The sequence below is a fragment of the Poecilia mexicana genome, unplaced genomic scaffold, assembly GCF_051168715.1.
Source record: "Poecilia mexicana isolate PSO_F unplaced genomic scaffold, ASM5116871v1 scaffold_11, whole genome shotgun sequence".
NCBI lineage: Eukaryota > Metazoa > Chordata > Actinopteri > Cyprinodontiformes > Poeciliidae > Poecilia > Poecilia mexicana.
This window is the reverse complement of record NW_028263380.1, coordinates 23,389,195-23,400,678: the sequence shown is the minus strand read 5'-3', so window position 1 is coordinate 23,400,678 and position 11,484 is coordinate 23,389,195. Positions and strand designations below refer to the sequence as shown.

Genomic DNA, 11,484 nt, shown 5'->3' with positions numbered 1-11,484 from the left:
GTTGTTTTCTTCAGGCAGGCCTCTTCATAAATCTCACTGGAACGGCACCAAACAAAAGTTCCAGCATCATCACCTTGTCCAATGCAGATTCTTGACTCATCACTGAAGACAACTTTCATCCAGTCATCCACAGTCCATGATTGCCTCTCCTTAGCCCATCGGAATCTTGTTCTTTTATGGTTAGGTGTCAATGCTGGTTTTCATTTAGCTTTCCTGTATTGAAATCCCACCTCCTTTAGGCGATTTCTTACGGTTCGGTCACATACATTGACTCCAGCTTCCTCCCATTTATGCTTCATCTGTTTAGTTGTACTTTTTTGGTTTTCAAGACAAATGACCTTTAGTTGTTTGTCTTGACGCTTTAATGTCTTTCTTGGTCTACCAGTACGCTTGGCTTTAACAACCATTCCATGCTGTTTGTGTTTGGACCATATCTTGGATACAGCTGACTGTGAACAGCCCACATCTTTAGCAACCATGCGTGAAGGGTTACCTTCTTCAAGAAGTTTCACAATCCTCTCTTTTGTTTCAAGGGACATTTCTCTTGTTGGAGTCATGGTTCTCGCCACTCCACTTCGTCCAGCAGCCCTCCAAGGTGTCATGACTGCAGGTGTTTTGATCTGCACACTAACGGGCACATCTAATCTGGGGCAGGTGTCCATTTAGGGAAAGGAAATAGACTGGGTGTGTCCTTTTTTCTACCTCCAATTTGAGTGATTCCATACTTTTTTCCTCAGAATTGAGTGATTCCATATTTATTTCCCTGTGTTTGGTCAATAAAAGTATCATTCACTGACTTCCACAATGTTTTCTCTTCATTTCTTTGAGTGTTCCTGAAAGCCAACAAGTTGCACTTTGGAATGACCTTAATATTGTATCATGTTTTTGATCCGAGTTTGTTTTACAGCATGAAATGTCTGAATGACTGCTCATCCAACACTGGTGATTCCATACTTTTTGCCAGGGGTTGTACTCTACCCACAGAGCCACAGTCAAATGCTACCATAACTGTACGTAATGTTTTTTTATAAGATGGTGTATTATAGTCATTTTTTCACAATTGGCCACAAATTTGATTAATTTTGATTCACTTTTTCTGCATACTTTGGAATTTAAAAATTAAAGACTTTCATCTGTTGTACAGGACAAACATTTGATAAGATCAAAATTTATGCAAAAAATCATCAAAACTGAATAAAGTGTCACCTAACTGAGAGTGTTTACTGAAAATGTCTTATGTTTAGGATTGTCTTGTTTAGACTTTGGTTTCTTCATGGTTTTAACATTAGCATGGCAAAAATGTGTAGAAAATGCAAACTATTTTTTCAACTTTTGCAAGTGTTCCCAAACTAAATAATAATAATTATTTTTTTTTTATTTTAGTAAAATATTTTTTGTTATATCACCCATATAAATATAGGCAGCTGCACAGTGACACAGTTGGTAGAGTTGTTGCCTTGCACAGGGGCGCAACTGCACATTATTCAGGTGGATGCGAAAACAGAAATCGGCGCCCCCTCTGATGCTGCGCCCCTATGCGTTGCATACGCTGCATACCCACTTTTTGCGCCTCTGGCCTTGCAGCAAGAAGGCCCTGTCTCTCTGTTGCCCTGCAACAGATTGGTGACCTGTCCAGGGTGACCCCACCTCTCGCCTGGAACAATAGCTGGAGATAGACACCAGCAACTCTCTTGATCGCACTAGGGATAAGGATCTTAGACAATGGATTGATGCATATAGGTAAACAAAGGAAAATGGGGTGCATCAATAAAAACTAAATTTGACACAGTAAATATACCTAAAATCTTAAGAATATATAATGATCCTGAACAAAGTCATTATAGACAGAAACTTGAAGTTGTTTCTAAATGTCTGAGCAGTAGTATATTTGCAGTGTTTTCTGTGTGGTTAACCAACTGGAACTTCCAGATGCAACAGACAGTTCAGTTTCTGTTGAGTCTGAATGGGGAGGTTTTTGTACGACTGTTTTTCACTGTGTGAATGAATATGTGCTGCTGAAGTAGAATTCACCCAAACAGTAAAAAACTCCAGCATCTTCAGCCTGAACTCCACTGATGGTCAGAGTGAAGTCAGAGTTTGATCCACTGCCTGTAAAACGACTTGGAGTCCCTGATGCTCGAGAGCTGATATAATAAATGAGGAGCTTAGGAGTTTGTCCATCTTTCTGTTGGTACCAGGAGAGATCAGTACCATCATCTACTCTGTGACTGGTTCTACAGTTGATGTTGACAGATCCTCCCAGATCAGCTCTCACTGCTGCAGGCTGCTGAGTCACTGTGTACTGACCTCTGACCTCTGAGGACACAAAGACAAAAACATGCAGCAGCTTCATGGTTTAGTCGGCTTCATTTCAGAGGGACAGATGTTCATAGAGGAGAGGAGTTGGATTCTCTGGACTTTACCTGTGAAGCAGCAGCAGAGGAGAGTCCAGATGAGGACGCAGATCAAAGTCATGTTTCTGATGATGAGGAGGATTTCTGTGTCTTCTGCTGTGATGAAGGACAGCTGTCAGTCATCCAGTGTTCAACTGTCAGGACTATAAACTCTCCCAGAGCACTGGAGCATGGAGCTGCTGATGCAAAGTGGCTCTATGGAAATGCTCTCCAATAGGAACCAATATATATGTAATGTCCTTTTAAAAAACAGCATTTTCTGTGTTGCTTAAAGTTTTTCCCACATTGTGTTTCATACACTTTCCCTGGCAGCTTGTTTTTGAGCATTTTTTTCAGCATGTTCATTTGTTCTTTGCATTAAATACCTGAACATTTTCTTTTTCTTTTATTTTTATAATAGTTAATTGTCATTTTAGAGTTTTTTGATGAACATACTATGAAAAAGAAGAAATGTAATTGTTTTACTTTGAAATACACAGAGTAAGCATGTAGTTTTAATTACTTTGAACTCTCTGCAATACTTTCTTTCTTTTTAACAGAAACACATATTTACACATGTCAGCAACAACTTGGAGTTGGAGTTATCAATCTAAATAAAGAATATTTTAACATGTGGATATCCTTGGAGGGAACAAAGTTTCCATCCTATGGTCCTTTGAGATATTATGCAAGAACTGAATATTGTTTGTCAATAACTTGTGTGAATGGTAAATGGTTCAGCTTTTGTAAAGCCAGGCGGAAATGGTGGAAAGCCTCTTTAATTTCAGTATAACGTTCTGGTTGTCCAGATAATGTGAAAAATAGCCTTAAATAATGAATAAGTCAATGAATCTTTACAATAAGTTAATGTATAGGTTGTGTAACAGTGAGCATGTGGTATTTAATAATTTATATGAACTCAAATTGTTGTTTCTGACCTCATGACACAACCAAACCTTTCATCTTTAAACAATCTGCCAGACCACATACCACTATATCCAGTTATATTTTAACGGTATATAAGTGTTTTCTTGGTATCATTTGAATCACTCATGTTCATGAGTGAAACAAGTGATTATAAGCTGAAAATACCACTTTTTATATACAAACTTCTGAAGTCTTCTGGTTCTAGGTATGTTTCTGACCCACATGCTCTCTTCCAAGAAGCAGAATTCTTTTCAAAGGTTTCAAAAGTTTATTTATAGGAATAAATATTGGATAGTTACTGGAGACTGGAACAACAGGAACACTGTGAGGAGATGGAGAGACAAGTAGGTGAATGTAAAATACCGAGGGATAATGATGAGAGATAAAGGGCTTATTGGTGAGACTGATGAACACCAGGGAGAGCTGAGTGGAAGAGATGTTGTTGGCTGATTTGATGAACGATTGTGTGAGAGCTGAGGAGACTGGAGACTAGGAACAAGTCTCCTGCCTTCGAATGAAGGCAGGTTGTTTGCAGGAGGACGAGGATAATGAAGAGGTTTCCAGAGGTAAGGTGAATGCAGTATTGTTGGAGTGAATGTTAGAGTGAGGAAATCCAGGAGATCTGGAATGGAAAACTCAGGGTAGAAGAGCATACCAACGCCAGAAGAAAAGGTCACAAAGAGATAATCAGAGCTGACTGAGCAGGAACAAGGAGCACAGAGAGCTGCAGAGGAGTTGAGTTACCACATAGGTCAACAATCAGGTGAAGAGTGTCTGGCAGCTCAGCTCCTCATATATTCTTGGCGATGAGCTTAACAAGGAGCATTAAGGTCATCACCTGCAGACTCTGCCCTCTGGTGGAGAACCTGCAGCTCCAGGTCTCTGCTGCCCCCTACAGGAAAGCTGTAACACTGAAAAGAAACAGTGTTTCTGTTTCAGGAGCTCATTCTGCTCAGAGCAGAATGAGCTCCTGACAAGAAGTTACTTTTCTTGATGCCTGACAGTAAGCAAACATTTGAAAGGATTTTTTAATTATGAAAATCTAAACAATACCTGATCATTGGTTCATCATTAGGTGTTGTGCGTTTTTTAAAAATGTTTTCTCTTTGAGTTAAAAAAAAAACGGTAACACTTTATTTGAAGGGGTGTGCATAAGACTGACATGACACTGTCATGGACAAAAAGAAGTCTTTATGAATGTTTATGACAGTTGTCATAAAGTGTCATTCGTTAAATAATGACACTTTTAATGAAAAGTTGGTCTAAAAGTTGCATTAAAAGTCCATTAAAAATGCCAACTTTCCATGATTTTGTAAATAATGACAATTCAATGCAAAGTTGGCATTTTCAATGGACTTTTGATTCAACTTTTAGAACAACTTTGCATTAAAAGTGTCATTATTTAACGAATGACACTTTATGACAACTGTCATAAACATTCATAAAGACTTCTTTATGTTCATGACAGTGTCATGTCAGTCTTATGCACACCCCCTCAAATAAAGTGTTAACAAAAAACTTTCTAAAAACCTTTTAAAAGCTTCTTTCATAGTGTATAAACCAAATGAGGTTTCTCTCAACCAAATGAGTTTCATGTAAAAATATTTTATAACTAAATAGACATTAAAATTTTTCATTTAATTGTATTACTCTTTACTGCAGCTTCCAGCTACCACTGTCACATAAGTTTCAGTTCAGTTTGACTGAGGAAGGTTTTTGTACGGCTGTTTTTCACTGTGTGAACACCCACTGACTCCCAATGTTATGAAGACTCTGGCAGTAATAAACTGCAGCATCTTCAGCCTGAACTCCACTGATGGTCAGAGTGAAGTCAGAGTTTGATCCACTGCCTGTAAAACGACTTGGAGTCCCTGATGCTCGAGTGCTGGCATAATAAATGAGGAGCTTAGGAGTTTGTCCATCTTTCTGTTGGTACCAGGCTAAATGGTTGTTGCTGTAAACATTCTGACTGGTTCTACATCTGATGGTGGCAGATCCTCCAATATCAGCTCTCACTGCTGCAGGCTGCTGAGTCACTGTGACCTGACCTCTGACCTCTGAGGACACAGAGACAAAAACATGCAGCAGCTTCATGGTTTAGTCGGCTTCATTTCAGAGGGACAGATGTTCATAGAGGAGAGGAGTTGGATTCTCTGGACTTTACCTGTGAAGCAGCAGCAGAGGAGAGTCCAGATGAGGACGCAGATCAGAGTCATGTTTCTGATGATGAGGAGGATTTCTGTGTCTTCTGCTGTGATGAAGGACAGCTGTCAGTCATCCAGTGTTCAACTGTCAGGACTATAAACTCTCCCAGAGCGCTGGAGCATGGAGCTGCTGATGCAAAGTGGCTCTATGGAAATGCTGTGAATGACTTCAACAGGTCACAGGGTCACTCTTCTATTGATCAGTTAACCAATCAGTTTCATTTCAGTAATTTGATATAGCTCATACTTGTGGTCTTTTTGCCATTTATTGTAAAACATAAATGTTGATCTTCTCAACTCTATTCATGATCTTTAACTACTGAAATCTTCAAATAAATCCTAAAAGTATCACCATGGTGCAATCATCTTATGGTGTGAATTCTTTCTTTCCAATCTTTTGTCATATTTCCAGCCAATACCTTTTCAAATATTCACATTGTTTCAAATATGAAAACTTCAGAGGTGTGTTAAAGTAGAAGGCTTGTCTATTGTGATTTCTCAATTCTTACTTTTGGAATTAAAAATACTGACACTGACACCTGTAACCGAAGCAACATCTGGCTGCATTTTAAAAGTATATATTGTATGATATAATAATAAATACTTCTTTATGGGTTTGTTTGATTTCTTTTCACTGTTCTGCTCAAAAATGAAAAGTTTGATTAAAATATTATACAAAATTAAGAAAGCTTGTTTTCATCACAGAGCAGACATAAATGTAAATGTAAAGCTGCACATAAAGGGAACACTGAACGCAAAAGGAGTCATCAAACAAAAAGTTGAGCTAAACTATGAAGCTCCACATAACAATAAATTAAAAGATGAAAAACAGGCTCTTATTTGGAGCTAACTCTCTGAAAGAGCCAAATTTCCCATCACTAATTAAAACTACCAACAGTCATAATTTAGTCCTAGATTTGTATTGAATTTTTCTTTTATTCTCTATATGTACAACTTGTGTTTCAGAGCAGCTGTGGATCAGTTCCTCTGCAGCTGTGAGGTTTTTGTACGACGTTGTTTCACTGTGTGAATGGGAAGTTCTCACTATGCTGACAGTAATAAACTCCTGCATCTCCAGCCTGAACTCTGCTGATGGTCAGAGTGAAATCAATATCATATCCACTTGCAGTGAAACGATCAGACACTCCGGTCCAACGTGAAGAAGCTTCATAGATTAGGAGTTTAGGAGCTTCTCCAGGTTTCTGGAGGTACCAGTGCAAATCATCATCAACAGCTGAACTGGCTTTACAGCTAATGGAGACGGTCTGTCCTGGAGTAACAGACTGAGATCCTGGAGTCTGAGTCAGGGTGATGACTGCTGAGGAACCTAAAAACATGACACAGAGAGATATTGACACAAATCCAGATCAAAGAAATATAATCAGGTTTCACATGAAAAGGGGGGATCACTGGATTATTTTTCAATATTTCATAATCACAGTGAAAATAATCCCAAACCAAGTTCCTATCAGAGCCTCACCCTGAACCAGGAGCCCCAGGATGGTCAGCAGTAGAGTCAGTGACATCATCGTTGTGCTGCTGGTGTGTCAGTGGCTCTGAAAGGCCTGGACAGCCACTGATCAACTCTGACCTCTTAACAGCTGGAGCAGAGAGGCAGGACACATATGCAAACACACTCAGTCACATGGAGCTCAGCTCATATTTCTGTGACATTTCCAGATCAGAGATTTAAGATTTGCATCTGGAAAACTAAGCAATGAGATCAAACAAGCAGATTCAGCTTTTCAGAGAATTTATAAAGGATGTAAGACTTTTCAATTCATTCTTACGTTCTTTTTAAAATATTTATGGAACAATAATAAAGTTCTTGCAAGACTAGATCATAACCATAATGTCTGTTTATGATCAGAAGAACAAACAGAATTCCCATCAGAATTTGCTGTTTAGCAGTATTTTGGAGTTTGATGAAAATAATACAAATATAGTTTCTGGGATTAAGAAAAGCTTTCAAAGAGAAACAAATGCAAGAGAAGCTTTTGATGAAAAGTTAAATCCTTTAGAAAAAGTTATTCACTCACATATCACTCAGGAATAAAAGTGAAGCTGCATGTCATCAGGTTTCCTCCTCACTACTCGGAACGTTGTAATGATTTAAAATAGAGGAAGAAATTACTCTGGGGTAAAGAGGTTTTTCTTTTCCTCTATTTGTAATTCTGATGTGCTTCATCTTTACACTTTTTATTATATGATTCTAATGTCTTTATTTGAAGCATTTTTATGTCTTTCCTCTTTTTAGTCTTAAAATATTAGATCATCTTCTCTACAAACAAAACAAAAACTTGAACCTGATCAATTAATTTTGCTAAAAATGGAAATAATACAAATTAAAGTTCCTTCTGTGATATTTTTTAATTCCATATTGAGAGTTCTGTTCCTTACTACTATCAATTTTTCATCAAATTAAATGAACTGTTTTTTTTAAGTTATCCTATATTTTGTCAACCAAATGAGCTTTATATCATTCAGAATAGAGTGATGTTTTATATTTTACATGTATATTTTAAAACACCTTCATGAACATTTGTGTGTATTCATGTGGAGGATTTCAGTAAACTATCAGTTTCTGCAGCAGCTGGAAGCTGCAGCAATATAGTTTCTGTTCATTCTGACTGAGGGAGGTTTTTGTACGACTGTTTTTCACTGTGTGAACACCGGGCCACTATGATAACTCTGACAGTAATAAACTGCAGCATCTTCAGCCTGAACTCCACTGATGGTCAGAGTGAAGTCAGAGTTTGATCCACTGCCTGTAAAACGACTTGGAGTCCCTGATGCTTTAGTGCTGGACCAATAAATGAGGAGCTTAGGAGTTTGTCCATCTTTCTGTTGGTACCAGGCTAAGCAGTGGTAGGAGCTGCTGTAAACATAAACATTCTGACTGGTTCTACATCTGATGGTGGCAGATCCTCCAATATCAGCTCTCAGTGCTGCAGGCTGCTGAGTCACTGTGACCTGACCTCTGACCTCTGAGGACACAGAGACAAAAACATGCAGCAGCTTCATGGTTTAGTCGGCTTCATTTCAGAGGGACAGATGTTCATAGAGGAGAGGAGTTGGATTCTCTGGACTTTACCTGTGAAGCAGCAGCAGAGGAGAGTCCAGATGAGGACGCAGATCAAAGTCATGTTTCTGATGATGAGGAGGATTTCTGTGTCTTCTGCTGTGATGAAGGACAGCTGTCAGTCATCCAGTGTTCAACTGTCAGGACTATAAACTCTCCCAGAGCGCTGGAGCATGGAGCTGCTGATGCAAAGTGGTTCTATGGAAATGCTGTGACTGAGTCCAACAAGAATTTTGATCTATGTGACGATGATATTTATCAATGAATCAATTAAAAATCATGTGTTATTATGTATTGTAAGCATTGTGTAATGTATACATTTCATTAATCCCATATTTTATTCTGAAAAGCATTTTGCTTTTCATTCCAATCTTCTCTTTATTTAATTGTCATGTTCTCATGAACTTTAAGTGAAAAATCATCATAATTAACCGAAAGAAATGCTTGAAAAAAAGCCTTGAAATGAAAATGTTTTGTGTGATTTTTAAATCATGAAGTTATTTGTGTTATACATTTTTTGACAGAGAGATGATCACCTGATTACTATAGAAAGATGATGATAGTTTTTATTTTCCTATGTGTCATACAACCTTTAAGAGGTACCCACATAAGCTTACAAGACACAATAAAATAAAAGAACGTCTTCTTTCGTCCTCTGGGACTGAAAGAAACATCCAGACTCCAAAGGCAAAGAGCCAGATCCAAACTGGGCAAACATGGACCTTTGTTTGTTACACAAGTTTTATGATACAAATGGCTCAAGACCAAAAGCATCTTTTAATAAAATATCAGTACATAATTTTGGTTTATGTAAGATACCAGCTGCCCACTTACTTCAAAATGACCTTACAATAGTTTGTCATCTATTCTGTTAAACGCAGTAAATTGTTTGAAAATTGGACATTTAAAATTTTTAGTTGAACAATGTTGACTTCAGATTCTGTTGCTTTACTTTCATGCTACTTGATAAGTTTCCACTAATAACAAAAATGTTTTGGTAAATATGTTTGTGTCAGAGTCAGAGAGCCGTGTCTCTAACAGTCAGAGGTTTTTGTACGACGGTTCAACCAGTTTGTATCACTGTGGTACACGTTCGGTGGAGGAACCAGACTGGATGTTGGACGTAAGTTTTTCTTTACTAAATTTAATTTTAAATATTAAATGATCCTGCTGTTTATTTCCATTTACTTTCATTTATGTGGAGAAGTGAAAAGTTTTTTTCCATTAATTTTTAATTTTTTTGAAAATATTCATCTTCTAATCAAGAAAAACTCAAATCAGCTTGTAAGAATTTGTGAATATTATTTAATCATTAAGACTGAGAAATACATGTATATTAAAAGCAGTTTATTAGTAAACATTTTGGGAATTATCCAATTTATTTGACCTTTTTTGACCAAATAAAAAATGTTGCCAAGATAAAAAGAAATCTTATTTATTACTCTGTTTTTATGGGTATTATTTTAAATCTATGTTTAAATAATCTGCAAAGTTTAAAAATTAAATCTCACATGAAATGTTTTCAGTCTACTTTAGTTGATTGAAAGTCTTTTCTAGAACTGATTAACCGAGCATGTTTTGAATAACTGTTAATTCAATTTGGAAAAGAGAATGAAGCAAAATGTTGGAAATGTTGAGATATATTAATGTGATGTATAAAATATGTATTAGACCGATATTGACTATAGTCACAATGATTCTTGATGTATTCTTTGATGATTCATTCAGGATAAAGTTATAATTTTCTCTCTGTGCTGATATGCATGAGAGGTTTACTGAAGGGAAGTGAAACAAAGAGTCTCAGTAACTGTTGGAGCAGAAAAACATCTGGTAGAAACATTTTAATATAGAAACTCAACTTTCTCATAGTGAAGCTGTCCTGGTGTCATTTCATTGATGCCTTCTTGGTTCCTGTTCTCTAACCTGATTGGTGTCTCCTAGGTGATACCCGCCCCACCCTGACAGTGCTGCCCCCCTCCAGTGTGGAGCTGCAGCAGCAGCAGGTTACCCTCATGTGTCTGGCCAACAAGGGCTTCCCCTCAGACTGGACTCTGTCCTGGAAGCTGGACGGCAGCAGCAGCAGCAGCTTGGAGCAGAGCAGGAGCCCCGGGGTGCTGCAGAATGACGGCCTCTACAGCTGGAGCAGCACCCTGAGGCTCCCTGCAGACCAGTGGAGGAAGGTGGGCTCTGTGACCTGTGAGGCCTCCCAGGGCTCCCAGTCTGCAGTCACAGAGACACTGAGGAGAGACCAGTGCTCCCAGTCCTGAGCTGATTCTAATGTTTTATTCTGCTATAGGTCACTTGCTTTAAAAATCTTTGTTTTATTTCATCTTCATAACATCTTTTATGTGTTTAAAAGCTCAAATTCTGTCAAAAATAATAAAATCAAAACCCTTACTCCTGTTTTGACTTCTTTATTTTCTGTTTTTACCTTGTCAGAGGAAAAATAATGTTTTGTTCACTGTGTGCTGCATGTTAGTAGAGGTTGTTTGCTGCAGAAACTGCAGCTCCTCAGTAATTTTACAATAAATTTATCATTTCATTTCAGTTTATTCATATAGCTACAATTTATTAACATGAATGTTATCTTTTTGCACTATACCAAAAACTATTTAATAGGTTTAAAGGAGAAAAAGCTGTGAATCCTATTAAGTTATGTATAATATGAATTAAGTTCATGATTTTTTCTTTAACAAAATTGAAATAATAGATCTTCAAGTCTCTCTTTTTAAATAAGCAATTAAAAGTGTATTTTGCCCAAATGTTTGTTCAATTGTCAGTAATTCAGTAATTGATTGTTTTTTAGGTTGTGACAACAGCTCAGCTGTTCAAAGTGTGAGCTCTGACAGAATCTTCAGCCTGAACTTTATTGATGGTC

The 11,484-nt window shown here is 37.5% G+C and overlaps 2 pseudogenes across 2 annotated transcripts; one reads left to right on the top strand and one right to left on the bottom strand.

The window, feature by feature from the left end:
• Positions 1 to 4,971: 4,971 nt before the first annotated feature.
• LOC106919915 (uncharacterized) lies at positions 4,972 to 7,160 on the bottom strand (annotated as a pseudogene). The gene is made up of 4 exons (XR_015764576.1): positions 7,005 to 7,160; positions 6,497 to 6,851; positions 5,485 to 5,591; positions 4,972 to 5,377 (listed from the first exon to the last, which is right to left on the bottom strand). The product of XR_015764576.1 is annotated as an uncharacterized LOC106919915 (transcript).
• A 1,373-nt stretch (positions 7,161 to 8,533) lies between these two features.
• On the top strand, positions 8,534 to 11,003 carry LOC148156551 (Ig kappa-b4 chain C region pseudogene; annotated as a pseudogene). The gene is made up of 3 exons (XR_015764575.1): positions 8,534 to 8,665; positions 9,648 to 9,729; positions 10,548 to 11,003. The product of XR_015764575.1 is annotated as an Ig kappa-b4 chain C region pseudogene (transcript).
• The last annotated feature ends 481 nt before the right edge of the window (positions 11,004 to 11,484 follow it).